This window comes from Heterodontus francisci, chromosome 16 (genome assembly GCF_036365525.1).
Source record: "Heterodontus francisci isolate sHetFra1 chromosome 16, sHetFra1.hap1, whole genome shotgun sequence".
NCBI classification, from domain to species: Eukaryota; Metazoa; Chordata; class Chondrichthyes; order Heterodontiformes; family Heterodontidae; genus Heterodontus; species Heterodontus francisci.
The window spans coordinates 10823484-10850086 of NC_090386.1; positions in this window are offsets into that span (position 1 = coordinate 10823484).

Sequence of the window (26603 nt, forward strand, 5' to 3'; positions counted from 1 at the left end):
CCCTATTTCCGGGATAACTGATTGCCCTGTTTCCAGGGTAACTGATCACCCTGTTTCCGGGATAACTGACTCCCCTGTTTCCAGGGTAAGTGACTGCCCAGTTTCCAGGGTAACTGACTGCCCAGTTTCCAGGGTAACTGATCACCCTGTTTCCTGAATAACTGACTGCCCTGTTTCCGGGAGAACTGACTGCCCTGTTTCCAGGGTAACTGACTGCCCTGTTTCCGGGATAACTGATCACCCTGTTTCCGTGGTAACTGACTGCCCTGTTTCCGGGGTAAATGACCGCCCTGTTTCCAGGATAACTGATCACCCTGTTTCCGGGGTAACTGACCACCCTGTTTCCAGGGTCACTGACCACCCTGTTTCCAGGATAACTGAAAGCCCTGTTTCCAGGGTAACTGACTGCCCAGTTTCCAGGGTAACTGATCACCCTGTTTCCGGGATAACTGACTGCCCTGTTTCCGGGAGAACTGACTGCCCTGTTTCCAGGATAAATGACTGCCCTGTTTCCAGGATAACTGACTGCCCTGTTTACTGGATAACTGATTGCCCTGTTTCCAGGTTAACTGACTGCCCTGTTTCCAGGGAAACTGACTGCCCTGTTTCCAGGGTAACTGACCGCCCTGTTTCAGGGGTAACTGACCGCCCTGTTTCCTGGATAACTGACTGCCCTGTTTCCAGGGTAACTGACTGCCCACTTTCCAGTGTAACTGATCACCCTGTTTCCAGGGTAACTGACCGCCCTGTTTCCAGGGTAACTGACTGCCCTGTTTCCGGGATAACTGACTGCCCTGTTTCCAGGGTAACTGACCGCCCTGTTTCCAGGGTAACTGACTGCCCTGTTGCCAGGATAACTGACTGCCTTGTTTCCAGGGTAACTGACTGCCCACTTTCCAGTGCAACTGATCACCCTGTTTCCAAGGTTACTGACTGCCCACTTTCCAAGGTAACTGATCACCCTGTTTCCGGGATAACTGACTCCCCTGTTTCCAGGGTAAGTGACTGCCCAGTTTCCAGGGTAACTGACTGCCCAGTTTCCAGGGTAAATTATCACCCTGTTTCAGGGATAACTAACTGCCCTGTTTCCGGGATAACTGCCTGCCCTGTTTCCGGGGTAACAGATCACCCTGTTTCCGGGGTAACTGACTGCCCAGTTTCCGGGGTAACTGACTTCCCTGTTTAAAGGGTAACTGTCTGCCCTGTTTCCGGGATAACTGACTGCCCTGTTTCCAGGGTAACTGATAACCCTGTTTCCGGGATAACTGACTGCCCTGTTTCCTGGGTAACTGACTGCCAAGTTTCCTGGGTAACTGACTGTCCTGTTTCCGGGGTAACTGACTGCCCTGTTTCCAGGGTAACTGACTGCCCAGTTTCCAGAGTAACTGACTGCCCTGTTTCCGGGATAACTGACTGCTCTGTTTCCAGGGTAACTGACTGCCCTGTTTCCGGGGCAACTGACTGCCCTGTTTCCAGGGTAACTGATCACCCTGTTTCCGGGATAACTGACTGCCCTGTTTCCGGGATAACTGACTGCCCTGTTTCCAGGGTAACTGACTGCCCTGTTTCCGAGGTAACTGACTGCCCTGTTTCCGGGATAACTGACTGCCCTGTCTCCAGGATAACTGATCACCCTGTTTCCGGGGTAACTGACTGCCCTGTTTCCAGGGTAACTGACAGCCCTGTTTCCAGGATAACTGTTCACCCTGTTTCCAGGGTAACTGACTGCCCTGTTTCCAGGGGAACTGACTGCCCTGTTTCCGGGTTAACTGATCACCCTATTTCTGGGGTAACTGACTAACAATTTTCCAGGGTGACTGACTGCCCTGTTTCCAGGCTAACTGACTGCCCAGTTTCCGGGGTAACTGACTGCCCTGTTTCCTGGGTAACTGACTGCCCTGCTTCCGGGGTAACTGACTGCCCTGTTTCCAGGGTAACTGACTGCCCTGTTTCCAAGGTAACTGATCACCCTGTTTCCGGGATAACTGTCTGCCCTGTTTCCGGGATAACTGACTGCCCTGTTTCCAGGGTAACTGACTGCCCTGTTTCCAGGGTAACTGACTGCCCAGTTTCCAGTGTAACTGATCACCCTTTTTCCGGGATAACTGACTGCCCTATTTCCGGGATAACTGATTGCCCTGTTTCCAGGGTAACTGATCACCCTGTTTCCGGGATAACTGACTCCCCTGTTTCCAGGGTAAGTGACTGCCCAGTTTCCAGGGTAACTGACTGCCCAGTTTCCAGGGTAACTGATCACCCTGTTTCCGGGATAACTGACTGCCCTGTTTCCGGGAGAACTGACTGCCCTGTTTCCAGGGTAACTGACTGCCCTGTTTCCGGGGTAACTGACCGCTTTGTTTCCAGGGGAACTGATCACCCTGTTTCTGGGATAACTGACTGCCCTGTTTCCGGGATAACTGACTGCCCTGTTTCCAGGCTAACTGACTGCCCTGTTTCCGGGATAACTGATCACCCTGTTTCCGTGGTAACTGACTGCCCTGTTTCCGGGGTAAATGACCGCCCTGTTTCCAGGATAACTGATCACCCTGTTTCCGGGGTAACTGACCACCCTGTTTCCAGGGTCACTGACCACCCTGTTTCCGGGATAACTGAAAGCCCTGTTTCCAGGGTAACTGACTGCCCAGTTTCCAGGGTAACTGATCACCCTGTTTCCGGGATAACTGACTGCCCTGTTTCCGGGAGAACTGACTGCCCTGTTTCCAGGATAAATGACTGCCCTGTTTCCAGGATAACTGACTGCCCTGTTTACTGGATAACTGATTGCCCTGTTTCCAGGTTAACTGACTGCCCTGTTTCCAGGGAAACTGACTGCCCTGTTTCCAGGGTAACTGACCGCCCTGTTTCAGGGGTAACTGACCGCCCAGTTTCCAGGGTAACTGATCACCCTGTTTCCGGGATAACTGACTGCCCTGTTTCCGGGAGAAATGACTGCGCTGTTTCCAGGGTAACTGACTGCCCTCTTTCCAGGGTAACTGACTGCCCTGTTTCCAAGGTAACTGATCACCCTGTTTCCGGGATAACTGTCTGCCCTGTTTCCGGGATAACTGACTGCCCTGTTTCCAGGGTAACTGACTGCCCTGTTTCCAGGGGAACTAACTGCCCTGTTTCCGGGGTAACTGATCACCCTGTTTCCGGGGTAACTGACTAACAGGTTTCCAGGGTGACTGACTGCCCTGTTTCCAGGGTAACTGACTGCCCAGTTTCCGGGGTAACTGACTGCCCTGTTTCCTGGGTAACTGACTGCCCTGCTTCCGGGGTAACTGACTGCCCTGTTTCCAGGGTAACTGACTGCCCAGTTTTCAGGGTAACTGATCACCCTTTTTCCGGGATAACTGACTGACCTATTTCCGGGATAACTGATTGCCCTGTTTCCAGGGTAACTGATCACCCTGTTTCCGGGATAACTGACTCCCCTGTTTCCAGGGTAAGTGACTGCCCAGTTTCCAGGGTAACTGATCACCCTGTTTCCGGGATAACTGACTGCCCTGTTTCCGGGAGAACTGACTGCCCTGTTTCCAGGGTAACTGACTGCCCTGTTTCCGGGGTAACTGACCGCCTTGTTTCCAGGGGAACTGATCACCCTGTTTCTGGGATAACTGACTGCCCTGTTTCCGGGATAACTGACTGCCCTGTTTCCAGGCTAACTGACTGCCCTGTTTCCGGGATAACTGATCACCCTGTTTCCGTGGTAACTGACTGCCCTGTTTCCGGGGTAAATGACCGCCCTGTTTCCAGGATAACTGATCACCCTGTTTCCGGGGTAACTGACCACCCTGTTTCCAGGGTCACTGACCACCCTGTTTCCAGGATAACTGAAAGCCCTGTTTCCAGGGTAACTGACTGCCCAGTTTCCAGGGTAACTGATCACCCTGTTTCGGGGATAACTGACTGCCCTGTTTCCGGGAGAACTGACTGCCCTGTTTCCAGGATAAATGACTGCCCTGTTTCCAGGATAACTGACTGCCCTGATTACTGGATAACTGATTGCCCTGTTTCCAGGTTAACTGACTGCCCTGTTTCCAGGGAAACTGACTGCCCTGTTTCCAGGGTAACTGACCGCCCTGTTTCAGGGGTAACTGACCGCCCAGTTTCCAAGGTAACTGATCACCCTGTTTCCGGGATAACTGTCTGCCCTGTTTCCGGGATAACTGACTGCCCTGTTTCCAGGGTAACTGACTGCCCTGTTTCCAGGGGAACTGACTGCCCTGTTTCCGGGGTAACTGATCACCCTGTTTCCGGGGTAACTGACTAACAGGTGTCCAGGGTGACTGACTGCCCTGTTTCCAGGGTAACTGACTGCCAAGTTTCCGGGGTAACTGACTGCCCTGTTTCCTGGGTAACTGACTGCCCTGCTTCCGGGGTAACTGACTGCCCTGTTCCCAGGGTAACTGACTGCCCAGTTTCCAGGGTAACTGATCACCCTGTTTCCGGGATAACTGACTGCCCTGTTTCCGGGAGAACTGACTGCCCTGTTTCCAGGGTAACTGACTGCCCTGTTTCCGGGGTAACTGATCGCCTTGTTTCCAGGGGAACTGATCACCCTGTTTCTGGGATAACTGACTGCCCTGTTTCCGGGATAACTGACTGCCCTGTTTCCAGGCTAACTGACTGCCCTGTTTCCGGGATAACTGATCACCCTGTTTCCGTGGTAACTGACTGCCCTGTTTCCGGGGTAAATGACCGCCCTGTTTCCAGGATAACTGATCACCCTGTTTCCGGGGTAACTGACCACCCTGTTTCCAGGGTCACTGACCACCCTGTTTCCAGGATAACTGAAAGCCCTGTTTCCAGGGTAACTGACTGCCCAGTTTCCAGGGTAACTGATCACCCTGTTTCCGGGATAACTGACTGCCCTGTTTCCGGGAGAACTGACTGCCCTGTTTCCAGGATAAATGACTGCCCTGTTTCCAGGATAACTGACTGCCCTGATTACTGGATAACTGATTGCCCTGTTTCCAGGTTAACTGACTGCCCTGTTTCCAGGGAAACTGACTGCCCTGTTTCCAGGGTAACTGACCGCCCTGTTTCAGGGGTAACTGACCGCCCTGTTTCCTGGATAACTGACTGCCCTGTTTCCAGGGTAACTGACTGCCCACTTTCCAGTGTAACTGATCACCCTGTTTCCAGGGTAACTGACCGCCCTGTTTCCAGGGTAACTGACTGCCCTGTTTCCGGGATAACTGACTGCCCTGTTTCCAGGTTAACTGACCGCCCTGTTTCCAGGGTAACTGACTGCCCTGTTGCCAGGATAACTGACTGCCTTGTTTCCAGGGTAACTGACTGCCCACTTTCCAGTGCAACTGATCACCCTGTTTCCAAGGTTACTGACTGCCCACTTTCCAGGGTAACTGATCACCCTGTTTCCGGGATAACTGACTCCCCTGTTTCCAGGGTAAGTGACTGCCCAGTTTCCAGGGTAACTGACTGCCCAGTTTCCAGGGTAACTGACTGCCCTGTTTCCAGGATAACTGAAAGCCCTGTTTCCAGGGTAACTGACTGCCCAGTTTCCAGGGTAACTGATCACCCTGTTTCCGGGATAACTAACTGCCCTGTTTCCGGGATAACTGCCTGCCCTGTTTCCGGGGTAACAGATCACCCTGTTTCCGGGGTAACTGACTGCCCAGTTTCCGGGGTAACTGACTTCCCTGTTTAAAGGGTAACTGTCTGCCCTGTTTCCGGGATAACTGACTGCCCTGTTACCAGGGTAACTGATAACCCTGTTTCCGGGATAACTGACTGCCATGTTTCCAGGGTAACTGACTGCCCAGTTTCCTGGGTAACTGACTGTCCTGTTTCCGGGGTAACTGACTGCTCTGTTTCCAGGGTAACTGACTGCCCTGTTTCCGGGGCAACTGACTGCCCTGTTTCCAGGGTAACTGATCACCCTGTTTCCGGGATAACTGACTGCCCTGTTTCCGGGATAACTGACTGCCCTGTTTCCAGGGTAACTGACTGCCCTGTTTCCGAGGTAACTGACTGCCCTGTTTCCGGGATAACTGACTGCCCTGTCTCCAGGATAACTGATCACCCTGTTTCCGGGGTAACTGACTGCCCTGTTTCCAGGGTAACTGACCGCCCTGTTTCCAGGATAACTGTTCACCCTGTTTCCAGGGTAACTGACTGCCCTGTTTCCAGGGGAACTGACTGCCCTGTTTCCGGGTTAACTGATCACCCTATTTCTGGGGTAACTGACTAACAAGTTTCCAGGGTGACTGACTGCCCTGTTTCCAGGCTAACTCACTGCCCAGTTTCCGGGGTAACTGACTGCCCTGTTTCCTGGGTAACTGACTGCCCTGCTTCCGGGGTAACTGACTGCCCTGTTTCCAGGGTAACTGACTGCCCTGTTTCCAAGGTAACTGATCACCCTGTTTCCGGGATAAATGTCTGCCCTGTTTCCGGGATAACTGACTGCCCTGTTTCCAGGGTAACTGACTGCCCTGTTTCCAGGGGAACTGACTGCCCTGTTTCCGGGGTAACTGATCACCCTGTTTCCGGGGTAACTGACTAACAGGTTTCCAGGGTGACTGACTGCCCTGTTTCCAGGGTAACTGACGGCCCAGTTTCCGGGGTAACTGACTGCCCTGTTTCCTGGGTAACTGACTGCCCTGCTTCCGGGGTAACTGACTGCCCTGTTTCCAGGATAAATGACTGCCCTGTTTCCAGGATAACTGACTGCCCTGTTTACTGGATAACTGATTGCCCTGTTTCCAGGTTAACTGACTGCCCTGTTTCCAGGGAAACTGACTGCCCTGTTTCCAGGGTAACTGACCGCCCTGTTTCAGGGGTAACTGACCGCCCTGTTTCCTGGATAACTGACTGCCCTGTTTCCAGGGTAACTGACTGCCCACTTTCCAGGGTAACTGATCACCCTGTTTCCGGGATAACTGACTCCCCTGTTTCCAGGGTAAGTGACTGCCCAGTTTCCAGGGTAACTGACTGCCCAGTTTCCAGGGTAAATTATCACCCTGTTTCAGGGATAACTAACTGCCCTGTTTCCGGGATAACTGCCTGCCCTGTTTCCGGGGTAACAGATCACCCTGTTTCCGGGGTAACTGACTGCCCAGTTTCCGGGGTAACTGACTTCCCTGTTTAAAGGGTAACTGTCTGCCCTGTTTCCGGGATAACTGACTGCCCTGTTTCCAGGGTAACTGATAACCCTGTTTCCGGGATAACTGACTGCCCTGTTTCCAGGGTAACTGACTGCCCAGTTTCCTGGGTAACTGACTGTCCTGTTTCCGGGGTAACTGACTGCCCTGTTTCCAGGGTAACTGACTGCCCAGTTTCCAGAGTAACTGAATACCCTGTTTCCAGGGTAACTGACTGCCCTGTTTCCGGGGCAACTGACTGCCCTGTTTCCAGGGTAACTGACTGCCCAGTTTCCTGGGTAACTGACTGTCCTGTTTCCGGGGTAACTGAATGCCCTGTTTCCAGGGTAACTGACTGCCCTGTTTCCGGGATAACTGACTGCCCTGTCTCCAGGATAACTGATCACCCTCTTTCCAGGGTAACTGACTGCCCTGTTTCCAGGGTAACTGACCGCCCAGTTTCCAGGATAACTGTTCACCCTGTTTCCAGGGTAACTGACTGCCCTGTTTCCAGGGGAACTGACTGCCCTGTTTCCGGGTTAACTGATCACCCTATTTCTGGGGTAACTGACTAACAATTTTCCAGGGTGACTGACTGCCCTGTTTCCAGGCTAACTGACTGCCCAGTTTCCGGGGTAACTGACTGCCCTGTTTCCTGGGTAACTGACTGCCCTGCTTCCGGGGTAACTGACTGCCCTGTTTCCAGGGTAACTGACTGCCCAGTTTCCAGTGTAACTGATCACCCTTTTTCCGGGATAACTGACTGCCCTATTTCCGGGATAACTGATTGCCCTGTTTCCAGGGTAACTGATCACCCTGTTTCCGGGATAACTGACTCCCCTGTTTCCGGGGTAACTGACTGCCCTGTTTCCAGGGTAACTGACTGCCCAGTTTCCAGGGTAACTGATCACACTGTTTCCAGGATAACTGACTGCCCTGTTTCCGGGAGAACTGACTGCCCTGTTTCCAGGGTAACTGACTGCCCTGTTTCCGGGGTAACTGACCGCCTTGTTTCCATGGTAACTGATCACCCTGTTTCTGGGATAACTGACTGCCCTGTTTCCGGGGTAACTGACTGCCCTGTTTCCAGGGTAACTGACTGCCCAGTTTCCAGGATAACTGATCACCCTGTTTCTGGGATAACTGACTGCCCTGTTTCCGGGAGTACTGACTTCCCTGTTTCCAGGGTAACTGACTGCCCTGTTTCCGGGGTAACTGACCGCCTTGTTTCCAGTGTAAGTGATCACCCTTTTTCCGGGGTCACTGACTGCCCTGTTTCCAGGGTAACTGACCGCCCTGTTTCCAGGATAACTGATCACCCTGTTTCCGGGGTAACTGACCACCCTGTTTCCAGGATAACTGACTCCCCTGTTTCCAGGGTAAGTGACTGCCCTGCTTCCGGGGTAACTGATCTCCCTGTTTCCGGGGTAACTGACCGCCCTGTTTCCAGGATAACTGACCTACCTATTTCCGGGGTAACTGACCGCCCTGTTTCCAGGATAACTGACTGCCCTGTTTCCAGGTTAACTGACTGCCCTGTTTCCAGGGTAACCGACTGCCCTGTTTCCAGGGGAACTGACTGCCCTGTTTCCGGGGTAACTGATCACCCTGTTTCCGGGGTAACTGTCCAACCAGTTTCCAGGGTGACTGACTGCCCTGTTACCTGGGTAACTGACTGCCCTGTTTCCGGGGTAACTGACTGCCCTGTTTCCAGGGTAACTGACTGCCCAGTTTCCAGGGTAACTGATCACCCTTTTTCCGGGATAACTGACTGCCCTGTTTCCGGGATAACTGACTGCCCTGTTTCGAGGGTAACTGATCACCCTGTTTCCGGGATCACTGTCTGCCCTGTTTCCGGGATAACTGACTGCCCAGTTTCCAGGGTAACTGACTGCCCTGTTTCCGGGGTAACTGACTGCACTGTTTCGAGTGTAACTGACTTCCCAGTTTCCAGGGTAACTGATCACCCTGTTTCCGGGATAACTGACTGCCCTGTTTCCGGGAGAAATGACTGCCCTGTTTACAGGGTAACTGACTGCCCTGCTTCCGGGGTAACTGACTGCCCTGTTTCCAGGGTAACTGATCACCCTGTTTCCGGGATAACTGACTGCCCTGTTTCCGGGATAACTGACTGCCCTGTTTCCAGGGTAACTGACTTACCCTGTTTCCGGGGTAACTGACTGCCCTGTTTCCAGGCTCACTGACTGCCCTGTTTCCAGGATAACTGATCACCCTGTTTCCGGGGTAACTGACTGCCCTGTTTCCGGGGTAACTGACCGCCCTGTTTCCAGGGTAACTGACCACCCTGTTTCCAGGATAACTGAAAGCCCTGTTTCCAGGGTAACTGATCTCCCTGTTTCCGGGGTAACTGATCACCCTGTTTCCGGGTAACTGACTGCCCTGTTTCCGGGGTAACTGACTGCCCTGTTTCCAGGGTAACTGATCTCCCTGTTTCCAGTGCAACGGATCACCATGTTTCCGGGGTAACTGACTGCCCTGTTTCCAGGGCAACTGACCGCCCTGTTTCCGGGGTAACTGACTGCCCAGTTTCCAGGGTAACTGTTCACCCTGTTTCCGGGGTAACGGATCACCCTGTTTCCGGGGTAAATGACTGCCCTGTTTCCAGGGTAACTGACCGCCCTGTTTCAGGGATAACTGATCACCCTGTTTCCGGGGTAACTGAGTAATCTGTATCCAGGGTTACTGACTGCCCTGTTTCCGGGGCAACTGACTGCGCAGTTTCCAGGGCAAAAAACTGCCCTGTTTCCGGGGTAACTGACCGCCCTGTTTCCAGGATAACTGATCACCCTGTTTCCGGGGTAACTGAGTAATCTGTTTCCAGGGTTACTGACTGCCCTGTTTCCGGGGTAACTGACTGCCCAGTTTCCAGCGTAACCGACTGCCCTGTTTCCAGGGTAACTGACTGCCCAGTTTCCAGGGTAACTGACTGCCCTGTTTCCGGGGTAACTGACTGCCCAGTTTCCAGGGTAACTGAATGCCCAGTTTCCAGGGTAACTAACTGCCCTGTTTCCGGGGTAACTGACTGCCCAGTTTCCAGGGTAACTGATCACCCTGTTTCCGGGGTAACTGACTAACAAGTTTCCAGGGTGACTGACTGCCCTGTTTCCAGGGTAACTGACTGCCCAGTTTCCGGGGTAACTGACTGCCCTGTTTCCGGGATAACTGACTGCCCTGTTTCCAGGCTAACTGACTGCCCTGTTTCCGGGATAACTGATCACCCTGTTTCCGTGGTAACTGACTGCCCTGTTTCCGGGGTAAATGACCGCGCTGTTTCCAGGATAACTGATCACCCTGTTTCCGGAGTAACTGACCACCCTGTTTCCAGGGTTACTGACAGCCCTGTTTCCAGGATAACTCAAAGCCCTGTTTCCAGGTTAACTGACTGCCCAGTTTCCAGGGTAACTGATCACCCTGTTTCGGGAAAACTGACTGCCCTGTTTCCGGGAGAACTGACTGCCCTGTTTCCAGGATAACTGACTGCCCTATTTACTGGATAACTGACCGCCCTGTTTCCAGGTTAACTGACTGCCCTGTTTCCAGGGAAACTGACTGCCCTGTTTCCAGGGTAACTGACCGCCCTGTTTCTGGGGTAACTGATCTCCCTGTTTCCGGGGTAACTGACCGCCCTGTTTCGAGGGTAACTGACTGCCCTGTTGCCAGGATAACTGACTGCCCTGTTTCCAGGGTAACTGACTGCCCACTTTCCAGTGCAACTGATCACCCTGTTTCAAGGGTTACTGACTGCCCACTTTCCAGTGTAACTGATCACCCTGTTTCCAGGATAACTGAATACCCTGTTTCCAGGGTAACTGACTGCCCTGTTTCCGGGATAACTGACTGCCCTGTTTCCAGGGTAACTGACTGCCCACTTTCCAGTGTAACTGATCACCCTGTTTCCAGGAGAACTGACTGCCCTGTTTCCAGGGTAACTGACCGCCCAGTATCCAGGGTAAATTATCACCCTGTTTCAGGGATAACTAACTGCCCTGTTTCCGGAATAACTGACTTCCCTGTTTCCGGGGTAACTGATCACCCTGTTTCCGGGGTAACTGACTGCCCTGTTTCCAGGGTAACTGACTGCCCAGTTTCCAGGGTAACTGACTGTCCTGTTTCCGGGGTAACTGACTGCCCTGTTTCCAGGGTAACTGACTGCCCAGTTTCCAGAGTAACTGAATACCCTGTTTCCAGGGTAACTGACTGCCCTGTTTCCAGGGTAACTGACTGCCCTGTTTCCGGGGCAGCTGACTGCCCTGTTTCCAGGGTAACTGATCACCCTGTTTCCGGGATAACTGACTGCCCTGTTTCCGGGATAACTGACTGCCCTGTTTCCAGGGTCACTGACCACCCTGTTTCCAGGGTAACTGACTGCCCTGTTTCCTGGGTAACTGACTGCCCTGTTTCCGGGGTAACTGACCGCCCTGTTTCCGGGGTAACTGACCGCCCTGTTTCCAGGATAACTGACCTACCTATTTCCGGGGTAACTGACCGCCCTGTTTCCAGGATAACTGACTGCCCTGTTTCCGGGTTAACTGACTGCCCTGTTTCCAGGGTAACTGACTGCCCTGTTTCCAGGGGATCTGACTGCCCTGCTTCCGGGGTAACTGATCACCCTCTCTCCGGGGTAACTGTCCAACCAGTTTCCAGGGTGACTGACTGCGCTGTTTCCAGGGTAACTGACTGCCCAGTTTCCGGGGTAACTGACTGCCCTGTTTCCTGGGTAACTGACTGCCCTGTTTCCGGGGTAACTGACTGCCCTGTTTCCAGGGTAACTGACTGCCCAGTTTCCAGGGTAACTGATCACCCTTTTTCCGGGATAACTGACTGCTCTGTTTCCGGGATAACTGACTGCCCTGTTTCGAGGGTAACGGATCACCCTGTTTCCGGGATAACTGTCTGCCGGGTTTCCGGGATAACTGACTGCCCAGTTTCCAGGGAAACTGACTGCCCTGTTTCCGGGGTAACTGACTGCTCTGTTTCCAGGGTAACTGACTGCCCAGTTTCCAGGGTAACTGATCACCCTGTTTCCGGGATAACTGACTGCCCTGTTTCCGGGAGAAATGACTGCCCTGTTTCCAGGGTAACTGACTGCCCTGCTTCCGGGGTAACTGACTGCCCTGTTTGCAGGGTAACTGATCACCCTGTTTACGGGATAACTGACTGCCCTGTTTCCGGGATAACTGACTGCCCTGTTTCCAGGGTAACTGACCGCCCTGTTTCCGGGGTAACTGACTGCCCAGTTTCCAGGGTAACTGACTGCCAGGTTTCCAGGGTAACTAACTGCCCTGTTTCCGGGGTAACTGACTGCCCAGTTTCCAGGGTAACTGACTGCCCTGTTTCCAGGGTAACTGTCTGCCCACCTTCCAGCGTAACTGATCACTCTGTTTCCAGGATAACTGAATGCCCTGTTTCCAGGGTAACTGACTGCCCAGTTTCCAGGGTAAATTATCACCCTGTTTCCGGGATAACTAACTGCCCTGTTTCCGGGATAACTGACTGCCCTGTTTCCGGGGTAACTGATCACCCTGTTTCCGGGGTAACTGACTGCCCAGTTTCCGGGGTAACTAACTTCCCTGTTTCCAGGGTAACTGACTGCCCTGTTTCCGGGATAACGGACTGCCCTGTTTTCAGGGTAACTGATAACCCTGTTTCCGGGATAACTGACTGCCCTGTTTCCAGGGTAACTGACTGCCCAGTTTCCAGGGTAACTGACTGCCCTGTTTCCGGGGTAACTGACTGCCCAGTTTCCAGGGTAACTGATCACCCTGTTTCCGGGTTAACTGACTGCCCTGTTTCCGGGAGAAATGACTGCCCTGTTTCCAGGGTAACTGACTGCCCTGCTTCCGGGGTAACTGACTGCCCTGTTTGCAGGGTAACTGATCACCCTGTTTACGGGATAACTGAATACCCTGTTTCCAGGGTAACTGACTGCCCTGTTTCCGGGATAACTGACTGCCCTGTTTCCAGGGTAACTGACTGCCCACTTTCCAGTGCAACTGATCACCCTGTTTCCAGGATAACTGACTGCCCTGTTTCCAGGGTAACTGACCGCCCAGTTTCCAGGGTAAATTATCACCCTGTTTCAGGGATAACTAACTGCCCTGTTTCTGGGATAACTGACTTCCCTGTTTCCGGGGTAACTGATCACCCTGTTTCCGGGGTAACTGACTGCCCAGTTTCCAGGGTAACTGACTGTCCTGTTTCCGGGGTAACTGACTGCCCTGTTTCCAGGGTAACTGACTGCCCAGTTTCCAGAGTAACTGAATACCCTGTTTCCAGGGTAACTGACTGCCCTGTTTCCGGGATAACTGACTGCCCTGTTTCCAGGGTAACTGACTGCCCTGTTTCCGGGGCAGCTGACTGCCCTGTTTCCAGGGTAACTGATCACCCTGTTTCCAGGATAACTGACTGCCCTGTTTCCGGGATAACTGACTGCCCTGTTTCCAGGGTCACTGACCACCCTATTTCCAGGATAACTGACTCCTCTGTTTCCAGGGTAACTGACTGCCCTGTTTCCGGGGTAACTGATCTCCCTGTTTCCGGGGTAACTGACCGCCCTGTTTCCAGGATAACTGACCTACCTATTTCCGGGGTAACTGACCGCCCTGTTTCCAGGATAACTGAATGCCCTGTTTCCGGGTTAACTGACTGCCCTGTTTCCAGGGTAACTGACTGCCCTGTTTCCAGGGGATCTGACTGCCCTGCTTCCGGGGTAACTGATCACCCTGTTTCCGGGGTAACTGTCCAACCAGTTTCCAGGGTAACTGACTGCCCAGTTTCCAGGGTAACTGATCACCCTGTTTCCGGGGTAACTGACTAACAAGTTTCCAGGGTGACTGACTGCCCTGTTTCCAGGGTAACTGACTGCCCAGTTTCCGGGGTAACTGACTGCCCTGTTTCCGGGATAACTGACTGCCCTGTTTCCAGGCTAACTGACTGCCCTGTTTCCGGGATAACTGATCACCCTGTTTCCGTGGTAACTGACTGCCCTGTTTCCGGGGTAAATGACCGCGCTGTTTCCAGGATAACTGATCACCCTGTTTCCGGAGTAACTGACCACCCTGTTTCCAGAGTTACTGACAGCCCTGTTTCCAGGATAACTCAAAGCCCTGTTTCCAGGTTAACTGACTGCCCAGTTTCCAGGGTAACTGATCACCCTGTTTCGGGAAAACTGACTGCCCTGTTTCCGGGAGAACTGACTGCCCTGTTTCCAGGATAACTGACTGCCCTATTTACTGGATAACTGACCGCCCTGTTTCCAGGTTAACTGACTGCCCTGTTTCCAGGGAAACTGACTGCCCTGTTTCCAGGGTAACTGACCGCCCTGTTTCTGGGGTAACTGATCTCCCTGTTTCCGGGGTAACTGACCGCCCTGTTTCGAGGGTAACTGACTGCCCTGTTGCCAGGATAACTGACTGCCCTGTTTCCAGGGTAACTGACTGCCCACTTTCCAGTGCAACTGATCACCCTGTTTCAAGGGTTACTGACTGCCCACTTTCCAGTGTAACTGATCACCCTGTTTCCAGGATAACTGAATACCCTGTTTCCAGGGTAACTGACTGCCCTGTTTCCGGGATAACTGACTGCCCTGTTTCCAGGGTAACTGACTGCCCACTTTCCAGTGTAACTGATCACCCTGTTTCCAGGAGAACTGACTGCCCTGTTTCCAGGGTAACTGACCGCCCAGTATCCAGGGTAAATTATCACCCTGTTTCAGGGATAACTAACTGCCCTGTTTCCGGAATAACTGACTTCCCTGTTTCCGGGGTAACTGATCACCCTGTTTCCGGGGTAACTGACTGCCCTGTTTCCAGGGTAACTGACTGCCCAGTTTCCAGGGTAACTGACTGTCCTGTTTCCGGGGTAACTGACTGCCCTGTTTCCAGGGTAACTGACTGCCCAGTTTCCAGAGTAACTGAATACCCTGTTTCCAGGGTAACTGACTGCCCTGTTTCCGGGATAACTGACTGCCCTGTTTCCAGGGTAACTGACTGCCCTGTTTCCGGGGCAGCTGAATGCCCTGTTTCCAGGGTAACTGATCACCCTGTTTCCGGGATAACTGACTGCCCTGTTTCCGGGATAACTGACTGCCCTGTTTCCAGGGTCACTGACCACCCTGTTTCCAGGGTAACTGACTGCCCTGTTTCCTGGGTAACTGACTGCCCTGTTTCCGGGGTAACTGACCGCCCTGTTTCCGGGGTAACTGACCGCCCTGTTTCCAGGATAACTGACCTACCTATTTCCGGGGTAACTGACCGCCCTGTTTCCAGGATAACTGACTGCCCTGTTTCCGGGTTAACTGACTGCCCTGTTTCCAGGGTAACTGACTGCCCTGTTTCCAGGGGATCTGACTGCCCTGCTTCCGGGGTAACTGATCACCCTCTTTCCGGGGTAACTGTCCAACCAGTTTCCAGGGTGACTGACTGCCCTGTTTCCAGGGTAACTGACTGCCCAGTTTCCGGGGTAACTGACTGCCCTGTTTCCTGGGTAACTGACTGCCCTGTTTCCGGGGTAACTGACTGCCCTGTTTCCAGGGTAACTGACTGCCCAGTTTCCAGGGTAACTGATCACCCTTTTTCCGGGATAACTGACTGCTCTGTTTCCGGGATAACTGACTGCCCTGTTTCGAGGGTAACGGATCACCCTGTTTCCGGGATAACTGTCTGCCGGGTTTCCGGGATAACTGACTGCCCAGTTTCCAGGGAAACTGACTGCCCTGTTTCCGGGGTAACTGACTGCTCTGTTTCCAGGGTAACTGACTGCCCAGTTTCCAGGGTAACTGATCACCCTGTTTCCGGGATAACTGACTGCCCTGTTTCCGGGAGAAATGACTGCCCTGTTTCCAGGGTAACTGACTGCCCTGCTTCCGGGGTAACTGACTGCCCTGTTTGCAGGGTAACTGATCACCCTGTTTACGGGATAACTGACTGCCCTGTTTCCGGGATAACTGACTGCCCTGTTTCCAGGGTAACTGACCGCCCTGTTTCCGGGGTAACTGACTGCCCAGTTTCCAGGGTAACTGACTGCCCTGTTTCCAGGGTAACTGATCTCCCTGTTTCCAGTGCAACGGATCACCATGTTTCCGGGGTAACTGACTGCCCTGTTTCCAGGGCAACTGACCGCCCTGTTTCCGGGGTAACTGACTGCCCAGTTTCCAGGGTAACTGTTCACCCTGTTTCCGGGGTAACGGATCACCCTGTTTCCGGGGTAAATGACTGCCCTGTTTCCAGGGTAACTGACCGCCCTGTTTCAGGGATAACTGATCACCCTGTTTCCGGGGTAACTGAGTAATCTGTATCCAGGGTTACTGACTGCCCTGTTTCCGGGGCAACTGACTGCGCAGTTTCCAGGGCAAAAAACTGCCCTGTTTCCGGGGTAACTGACCGCCCTGTTTCCAGGATAACTGATCACCCTGTTTCCGGGGTAACTGAGTAATCTGTTTCCAGGGTTACTGACTGCCCTGTTTCCGGGGTAACTGACTGCCCAGTTTCCAGCGTAACCGACTGCCCTGTTTCCAGGGTAACTGACTGCCCAGTTTCCAGGGTAACTGACTGCCCTGTTTCCGGGGTAACTGACTGCCCAGTTTCCAGGGTAACTGAATGCCCAGTTTCCAGGGTAACTAACTGCCCTGTTTCCGGGGTAACTGACTGCCCAGTTTCCAGGGTAACTGATCACCCTGTTTCCGGGGTAACTGACTAACAAGTTTCCAGGGTGACTGACTGCCCTGTTTCCAGGGTAACTGACTGCCCAGTTTCCGGGGTAACTGACTGCCCTGTTTCCGGGATAACTGACTGCCCTGTTTCCAGGCTAACTGACTGCCCTGTTTCCGGGATAACTGATCACCCTGTTTCCGTGGTAACTGACTGCCCTGTTTCCGGGGTAAATGACCGCGCTGTTTCCAGGATAACTGATCACCCTGTTTCCGGAGTAACTGACCACCCTGTTTCCAGGGTTACTGACAGCCCTGTTTCCAGGATAACTCAAAGCCCTGTTTCCAGGTTAACTGACTGCCCAGTTTCCAGGGTAACTGATCACCCTGTTTCGGGAAAACTGACTGCCCTGTTTCCGGGAGAACTGACTGCCCTGTTTCCAGGATAACTGACTGCCCTATTTACTGGATAACTGACCGCCCTGTTTCCAGGTTAACTGACTGCCCTGTTTCCAGGGAAACTGACTGCCCTGTTTCCAGGGTAACTGACCGCCCTGTTTCTGGGGTAACTGATCTCCCTGTTTCCGGGGTAACTGACCGCCCTGTTTCGAGGGTAACTGACTGCCCTGTTGCCAGGATAACTGACTGCCCTGTTTCCAGGGTAACTGACTGCCCACTTTCCAGTGCAACTGATCACCCTGTTTCAAGGGTTACTGACTGCCCACTTTCCAGTGTAACTGATCACCCTGTTTCCAGGATAACTGAATACCCTGTTTCCAGGGTAACTGACTGCCCTGTTTCCGGGATAACTGACTGCCCTGTTTCCAGGGTAACTGACTGCCCACTTTCCAGTGTAACTGATCACCCTGTTTCCAGGAGAACTGACTGCCCTGTTTCCAGGGTAACTGACCGCCCAGTATCCAGGGTAAATTATCACCCTGTTTCAGGGATAACTAACTGCCCTGTTTCCGGAATAACTGACTTCCCTGTTTCCGGGGTAACTGATCACCCTGTTTCCGGGGTAACTGACTGCCCTGTTTCCAGGGTAACTGACTGCCCAGTTTCCAGGGTAACTGACTGTCCTGTTTCCGGGGTAACTGACTGCCCTGTTTCCAGGGTAACTGACTGCCCAGTTTCCAGAGTAACTGAATACCCTGTTTCCAGGGTAACTGACTGCCCTGTTTCCAGGGTAACTGACTGCCCTGTTTCCGGGGCAGCTGACTGCCCTGTTTCCAGGGTAACTGATCACCCTGTTTCCGGGATAACTGACTGCCCTGTTTCCGGGATAACTGACTGCCCTGTTTCCAGGGTCACTGACCACCCTGTTTCCAGGGTAACTGACTGCCCTGTTTCCTGGGTAACTGACTGCCCTGTTTCCGGGGTAACTGACCGCCCTGTTTCCGGGGTAACTGACCGCCCTGTTTCCAGGATAACTGACCTACCTATTTCCGGGGTAACTGACCGCCCTGTTTCCAGGATAACTGACTGCCCTGTTTCCGGGTTAACTGACTGCCCTGTTTCCAGGGTAACTGACTGCCCTGTTTCCAGGGGATCTGACTGCCCTGCTTCCGGGGTAACTGATCACCCTCTCTCCGGGGTAACTGTCCAACCAGTTTCCAGGGTGACTGACTGCCCTGTTTCCAGGGTAACTGACTGCCCAGTTTCCGGGGTAACTGACTGCCCTGTTTCCTGGGTAACTGACTGCCCTGTTTCCGGGGTAACTGACTGCCCTGTTTCCAGGGTAACTGACTGCCCAGTTTCCAGGGTAACTGATCACCCTTTTTCCGGGATAACTGACTGCTCTGTTTCCGGGATAACTGACTGCCCTGTTTCGAGGGTAACGGATCACCCTGTTTCCGGGATAACTGTCTGCCGGGTTTCCGGGATAACTGACTGCCCAGTTTCCAGGGAAACTGACTGCCCTGTTTCCGGGGTAACTGACTGCTCTGTTTCCAGGGTAACTGACTGCCCAGTTTCCAGGGTAACTGATCACCCTGTTTCCGGGATAACTGACTGCCCTGTTTCCGGGAGAAATGACTGCCCTGTTTCCAGGGTAACTGACTGCCCTGCTTCCGGGGTAACTGACTGCCCTGTTTGCAGGGTAACTGATCACCCTGTTTACGGGATAACTGACTGCCCTGTTTCCGGGATAACTGACTGCCCTGTTTCCAGGGTAACTGACCGCCCTGTTTCCGGGGTAACTGACTGCCCAGTTTCCAGGGTAACTGACTGCCAGGTTTCCAGGGTAACTAACTGCCCTGTTTCCGGGGTAACTGACTGCCCAGTTTCCAGGGTAACTGACTGCCCTGTTTCCAGGGTAACTGTCTGCCCACCTTCCAGCGTAACTGATCACTCTGTTTCCAGGATAACTGAATGCCCTGTTTCCAGGGTAACTGACTGCCCAGTTTCCAGGGTAAATTATCACCCTGTTTCCGGGATAACTAACTGCCCTGTTTCCGGGATAACTGACTGCCCTGTTTCCGGGGTAACTGATCACCCTGTTTCCGGGGTAACTGACTGCCCAGTTTCCGGGGTAACTAACTTCCCTGTTTCCAGGGTAACTGACTGCCCTGTTTCCGGGATAACGGACTGCCCTGTTTTCAGGGTAACTGATAACCCTGTTTCCGGGATAACTGACTGCCCTGTTTCCAGGGTAACTGACTGCCCAGTTTCCAGGGTAACTGACTGCCCTGTTTCCGGGGTAACTGACTGCCCAGTTTCCAGGGTAACTGATCACCCTGTTTCCGGGTTAACTGACTGCCCTGTTTCCGGGAGAAATGACTGCCCTGTTTCCAGGGTAACTGACTGCCCTGCTTCCGGGGTAACTGACTGCCCTGTTTGCAGGGTAACTGATCACCCTGTTTACGGGATAACTGAATACCCTGTTTCCAGGGTAACTGACTGCCCTGTTTCCGGGATAACTGACTGCCCTGTTTCCAGGGTAACTGACTGCCCACTTTCCAGTGCAACTGATCACCCTGTTTCCAGGATAACTGACTGCCCTGTTTCCAGGGTAACTGACCGCCCAGTTTCCAGGGTAAATTATCACCCTGTTTCAGGGATAACTAACTGCCCTGTTTCTGGGATAACTGACTTCCCTGTTTCCGGGGTAACTGATCACCCTGTTTCCGGGGTAACTGACTGCCCAGTTTCCAGGGTAACTGACTGTCCTGTTTCCGGGGTAACTGACTGCCCTGTTTCCAGGGTAACTGACTGCCCAGTTTCCAGAGTAACTGAATACCCTGTTTCCAGGGTAACTGACTGCCCTGTTTCCGGGATAACTGACTGCCCTGTTTCCAGGGTAACTGACTGCCCTGTTTCCGGGGCAGCTGACTGCCCTGTTTCCAGGGTAACTGATCACCCTGTTTCCAGGATAACTGACTGCCCTGTTTCCGGGATAACTGACTGCCCTGTTTCCAGGGTCACTGACCACCCTATTTCCAGGATAACTGACTCCTCTGTTTCCAGGGTAACTGACTGCCCTGTTTCCGGGGTAACTGATCTCCCTGTTTCCGGGGTAACTGACCGCCCTGTTTCCAGGATAACTGACCTACCTATTTCCGGGGTAACTGACCGCCCTGTTTCCAGGATAACTGAATGCCCTGTTTCCGGGTTAACTGACTGCCCTGTTTCCAGGGTAACTGACTGCCCTGTTTCCAGGGGATCTGACTGCCCTGCTTCCGGGGTAACTGATCACCCTGTTTCCGGGGTAACTGTCCAACCAGTTTCCAGGGTAACTGACTGCCCAGTTTCCAGGGTAACTGATCACCCTGTTTCCGGGGTAACTGACTAACAAGTTTCCAGGGTGACTGACTGCCCTGTTTCCAGGGTAACTGACTGCCCAGTTTCCGGGGTAACTGACTGCCCTGTTTCCGGGATAACTGACTGCCCTGTTTCCAGGCTAACTGACTGCCCTGTTTCCGGGATAACTGATCACCCTGTTTCCGTGGTAACTGACTGCCCTGTTTCCGGGGTAAATGACCGCGCTGTTTCCAGGATAACTGATCACCCTGTTTCCGGAGTAACTGACCACCCTGTTTCCAGAGTTACTGACAGCCCTGTTTCCAGGATAACTCAAAGCCCTGTTTCCAGGTTAACTGACTGCCCAGTTTCCAGGGTAACTGATCACCCTGTTTCGGGAAAACTGACTGCCCTGTTTCCGGGAGAACTGACTGCCCTGTTTCCAGGATAACTGACTGCCCTATTTACTGGATAACTGACCGCCCTGTTTCCAGGTTAACTGACTGCCCTGTTTCCAGGGAAACTGACTGCCCTGTTTCCAGGGTAACTGACCGCCCTGTTTCTGGGGTAACTGATCTCCCTGTTTCCGGGGTAACTGACCGCCCTGTTTCGAGGGTAACTGACTGCCCTGTTGCCAGGATAACTGACTGCCCTGTTTCCAGGGTAACTGACTGCCCACTTTCCAGTGCAACTGATCACCCTGTTTCAAGGGTTACTGACTGCCCACTTTCCAGTGTAACTGATCACCCTGTTTCCAGGATAACTGAATACCCTGTTTCCAGGGTAACTGACTGCCCTGTTTCCGGGATAACTGACTGCCCTGTTTCCAGGGTAACTGACTGCCCACTTTCCAGTGTAACTGATCACCCTGTTTCCAGGAGAACTGACTGCCCTGTTTCCAGGGTAACTGACCGCCCAGTATCCAGGGTAAATTATCACCCTGTTTCAGGGATAACTAACTGCCCTGTTTCCGGAATAACTGACTTCCCTGTTTCCGGGGTAACTGATCACCCTGTTTCCGGGGTAACTGACTGCCCTGTTTCCAGGGTAACTGACTGCCCAGTTTCCAGGGTAACTGACTGTCCTGTTTCCGGGGTAACTGACTGCCCTGTTTCCAGGGTAACTGACTGCCCAGTTTCCAGAGTAACTGAATACCCTGTTTCCAGGGTAACTGACTGCCCTGTTTCCGGGATAACTGACTGCCCTGTTTCCAGGGTAACTGACTGCCCTGTTTCCGGGGCAGCTGAATGCCCTGTTTCCAGGGTAACTGATCACCCTGTTTCCGGGATAACTGACTGCCCTGTTTCCGGGATAACTGACTGCCCTGTTTCCAGGGTCACTGACCACCCTGTTTCCAGGGTAACTGACTGCCCTGTTTCCTGGGTAACTGACTGCCCTGTTTCCGGGGTAACTGACCGCCCTGTTTCCGGGGTAACTGACCGCCCTGTTTCCAGGATAACTGACCTACCTATTTCCGGGGTAACTGACCGCCCTGTTTCCAGGATAACTGACTGCCCTGTTTCCGGGTTAACTGACTGCCCTGTTTCCAGGGTAACTGACTGCCCTGTTTCCAGGGGATCTGACTGCCCTGCTTCCGGGGTAACTGATCACCCTCTTTCCGGGGTAACTGTCCAACCAGTTTCCAGGGTGACTGACTGCCCTGTTTCCAGGGTAACTGACTGCCCAGTTTCCGGGGTAACTGACTGCCCTGTTTCCTGGGTAACTGACTGCCCTGTTTCCGGGGTAACTGACTGCCCTGTTTCCAGGGTAACTGACTGCCCAGTTTCCAGGGTAACTGATCACCCTTTTTCCGGGATAACTGACTGCTCTGTTTCCGGGATAACTGACTGCCCTGTTTCGAGGGTAACGGATCACCCTGTTTCCGGGATAACTGTCTGCCGGGTTTCCGGGATAACTGACTGCCCAGTTTCCAGGGAAACTGACTGCCCTGTTTCCGGGGTAACTGACTGCTCTGTTTCCAGGGTAACTGACTGCCCAGTTTCCAGGGTAACTGATCACCCTGTTTCCGGGATAACTGACTGCCCTGTTTCCGGGAGAAATGACTGCCCTGTTTCCAGGGTAACTGACTGCCCTGCTTCCGGGGTAACTGACTGCCCTGTTTGCAGGGTAACTGATCACCCTGTTTACGGGATAACTGACTGCCCTGTTTCCGGGATAACTGACTGCCCTGTTTCCAGGGTAACTGACCGCCCTGTTTCCGGGGTAACTGACTGCCCAGTTTCCAGGGTAACTGACTGCCAGGTTTCCAGGGTAACTAACTGCCCTGTTTCCGGGGTAACTGACTGCCCAGTTTCCAGGGTAACTGACTGCCCTGTTTCCAGGGTAACTGTCTGCCCACCTTCCAGCGTAACTGATCACCCTGTTTCCAGGATAACTGAATGCCCTGTTTCCAGGGTAACTGACTGCCCAGTTTCCAGGGTAAATTATCACCCTGTTTCCGGGATAACTAACTGCCCTGTTTCCGGGATAACTGACTGCCCTGTTTCCGGGGTAACTGATCACCCTGTTTCCGGGGTAACTGACTGCCCAGTTTCCGGGGTAACTAACTTCCCTGTTTCCAGGGTAACTGACTGCCCTGTTTCCGGGATAACGGACTGCCCTGTTTTCAGGGTAACTGATAACCCTATTTCCGGGATAACTGACTGCCCTGTTTCCAGGGTAACTGACTGCCCAGTTTCCAGGGTAACTGACTGCCCTGTTTCCGGGGTAACTGACTGCCCAGTTTCCAGGGTAACTGATCACCCTGTTTCCGGGTTAACTGACTGCCCTGTTTCCGGGAGAAATGACTGCCCTGTTTCCAGGGTAACTGACTGCCCTGCTTCCGGGGTAACTGACTGCCCTGTTTGCAGGGTAACTGATCACCCTGTTTACGGGATAACTGAATACCCTGTTTCCAGGGTAACTGACTGCCCTGTTTCCGGGATAACTGACTGCCCTGTTTCCAGGGTAACTGACTGCCCACTTTCCAGTGCAACTGATCACCCTGTTTCCAGGATAACTGACTGCCCTGTTTCCAGGGTAACTGACCGCCCAGTTTCCAGGGTAAATTATCACCCTGTTTCAGGGATAACTAACTGCCCTGTTTCTGGGATAACTGACTTCCCTGTTTCCGGGGTAACTGATCACCCTGTTTCCGGGGTAACTGACTGCCCAGTTTCCAGGGTAACTGACTGTCCTGTTTCCGGGGTAACTGACTGCCCTGTTTCCAGGGTAACTGACTGCCCAGTTTCCAGAGTAACTGAATACCCTGTTTCCAGGGTAACTGACTGCCCTGTTTCCGGGATAACTGACTGCCCTGTTTCCAGGGTAACTGACTGCCCTGTTTCCGGGGCAGCTGACTGCCCTGTTTCCAGGGTAACTGATCACCCTGTTTCCAGGATAACTGACTGCCCTGTTTCCGGGATAACTGACTGCCCTGTTTCCAGGGTCACTGACCACCCTATTTCCAGGATAACTGACTCCTCTGTTTCCAGGGTAACTGACTGCCCTGTTTCCGGGGTAACTGATCTCCCTGTTTCCGGGGTAACTGACCGCCCTGTTTCCAGGATAACTGACCTACCTATTTCCGGGGTAACTGACCGCCCTGTTTCCAGGATAACTGAATGCCCTGTTTCCGGGTTAACTGACTGCCCTGTTTCCAGGGTAACTGACTGCCCTGTTTCCAGGGGATCTGACTGCCCTGCTTCCGGGGTAACTGATCACCCTGTTTCCGGGGTAACTGTCCAACCAGTTTCCAGGGTGACTGACTGCCCTGTTTCCAGGGTAACTGACTGCCCAGTTTCCGGGGTAACTGACTGCCCTGTTTCCTGGGTAACTGACTGCCCTGCTTCCGGGGTAACTGACTGGCCTGTTTCCAGGGTAACTGATCACCCTTTTTCCGGGATAACTGACTGCTCTGTTTCCGGGATAACTGACTGCCCTGTTTCGAGGGTAACGGATCACCCTGTTTCCGGGATAACTGTCTGCCGGGTTTCCGGGATAACTGACTGCCCAGTTTCCAGGGAAACTGACTGCCCTGTTTCCGGGGTAACTGACTGCCCTGTTTCCAGGCTAACTGACTGCCCAGTTTCCAGAGTAACTGAATACCCTGTTTCCAGGGTAACTGACTGCCCTGTTTCCGGGATAACTGACTGCCCTGTTTCCAGGGTAACTGACTGCCCTGTTTCCGGGATAACTGACTGCCCTGTTTCCAGGGTAACTGACTGCTCTGTTTCCGGGGTAACTGACTGCCCTGTTTCCAGGCTAACTGACTGCCCTGTTTCCAGGATAACTGATCACCCTGTTTCCAGGATAACTGACTCCCTTGTTTCCAGGATAACTGACTGCCCTGTTTCCGGGGTAACTTACTGACCTGTTTCCAGGATAACTGACCTACCTATTGCCGGGGTAACTGACCGCCCTGTTTCCAGGTTAACTGACTGCCCTGTTTCCAGGTTAACTGACTGCCCTGTTTCCAGGGTAACTGACTGCCCTGTTTCCAGGGGAACTGACCGCCCTGTTTCCAGGGTAACTGACTGCCCAGTTTCCAGGGTAACTGATCACCCTGTTTCCGGGATAACTGACTGCCCTGTTTCCGGGAGAAATGACTGCCCTGTTTCCAGGGTAACTGACTGCCCTGCTTCCGGGGTAACTGACTGCCCTGTTTGCAGGGTAACTGATCACCCTGTTTACGGGATAACTGACTGCCCTGTTTCCGGGATAACTGACTGCCCTGTTTCCAGGGTAACTGACCGCCCTGTTTCCGGGGTAACTGACTGCCCAGTTTCCAGGGTAACTGACTGCCAGGTTTCCAGGGTAACTAACTGCCCTGTTTCCGGGGTAACTGACTGCCCAGTTTCCAGGGTAACTGACTGCCCTGTTTCCAGGGTAACTGACTGCCCACCTTCCAGCGTAACTGATCACCCTGTTTCCAGGATAACTGAATGCCCTGTTTCCAGGGTAACTGACTGCCCAGTTTCCAGGGTAAATTATCACCCTGTTTCCGGGATAACTAACTGCCCTGTTTCCGGGATAACTGACTGCCCTGTTTCCGGGGTAACTGACCACCCTGTTTCCGGGGTAACTGACTGCCCAGTTTCCGGGGTAACTAACTTCCCTGTTTCCAGGGTAACTGACTGCCCTGTTTCCGGGATAACTGACTGCCCTGTTTTCAGGGTAACTGATAACCCTGTTTCCGGGATAACTGACTGCCCTGTTTCCAGGGTAACTGACTGCCCAGTTTCCAGGGTAACTGACTGCCCTGTTTCCGGGGTAACTGACTGCCCTGTTTCCGGGGTAACTGACTGCCCTGTTTACAGGGTAACTGACTGCCCAGTTTCCAGAGTAACTGAATACCCTATTTCCAGGGTAACAGATCACCCTGTTTCCGGGATAACTGACTGCCCTGTTTCCAGGATAACTGACTGCCCTGTTTCCAGGGTAACTGACTGCCCTGTTTCCGGGGTAACTGACTGCCCTGTTTGCAGGCTAACTGACTGCCCTGTTTCCAGGATAACTGATCACCCTGTTTCCGGGGTAACTGACTGCCCTGTTTCCGGGGTAACTGACCGCCCTGTTTCCAGGATAACTGATGTCCCTGTTTCCGGGGTAACTGATCTCCCTGTTTCCGGGGTAACTGACCGCCCTGTTTCCAGGATAACTGACCTACCTATTTCCAGGTTAACTGACTGCCCTGTTTCCAGGGTAACTGACTGCCCTGTTTCCAGGGGAACTGACTGCCCTGTTTCCGGGGTAACTGATCACCCTGTTTCAGGGGTAACTGACTAACCAGTTTCCACGGTGACTGACTGCCCTGTTTCCAGGGTAACTGACTGCCCAGTTTCCGGGGTAACTGACTGCCCTGTTTCCAGGCTAACTGACTGCCCAGTTTCCAGAGTAACTGAATACCCTGTTTCCAGGGTAACTGACTGCCCTGTTTCCGGGATAACTGACTGCCCTGTTTCCAGGGTAACTGACTGCCCTGTTTCCGGGATAACTGACTGCCCTGTTTCCAGGGTAACTGACTGCTCTGTTTCCGGGGTAACTGACTGCCCTGTTTCCAGGCTAACTGACTGCCCTGTTTCCAGGAT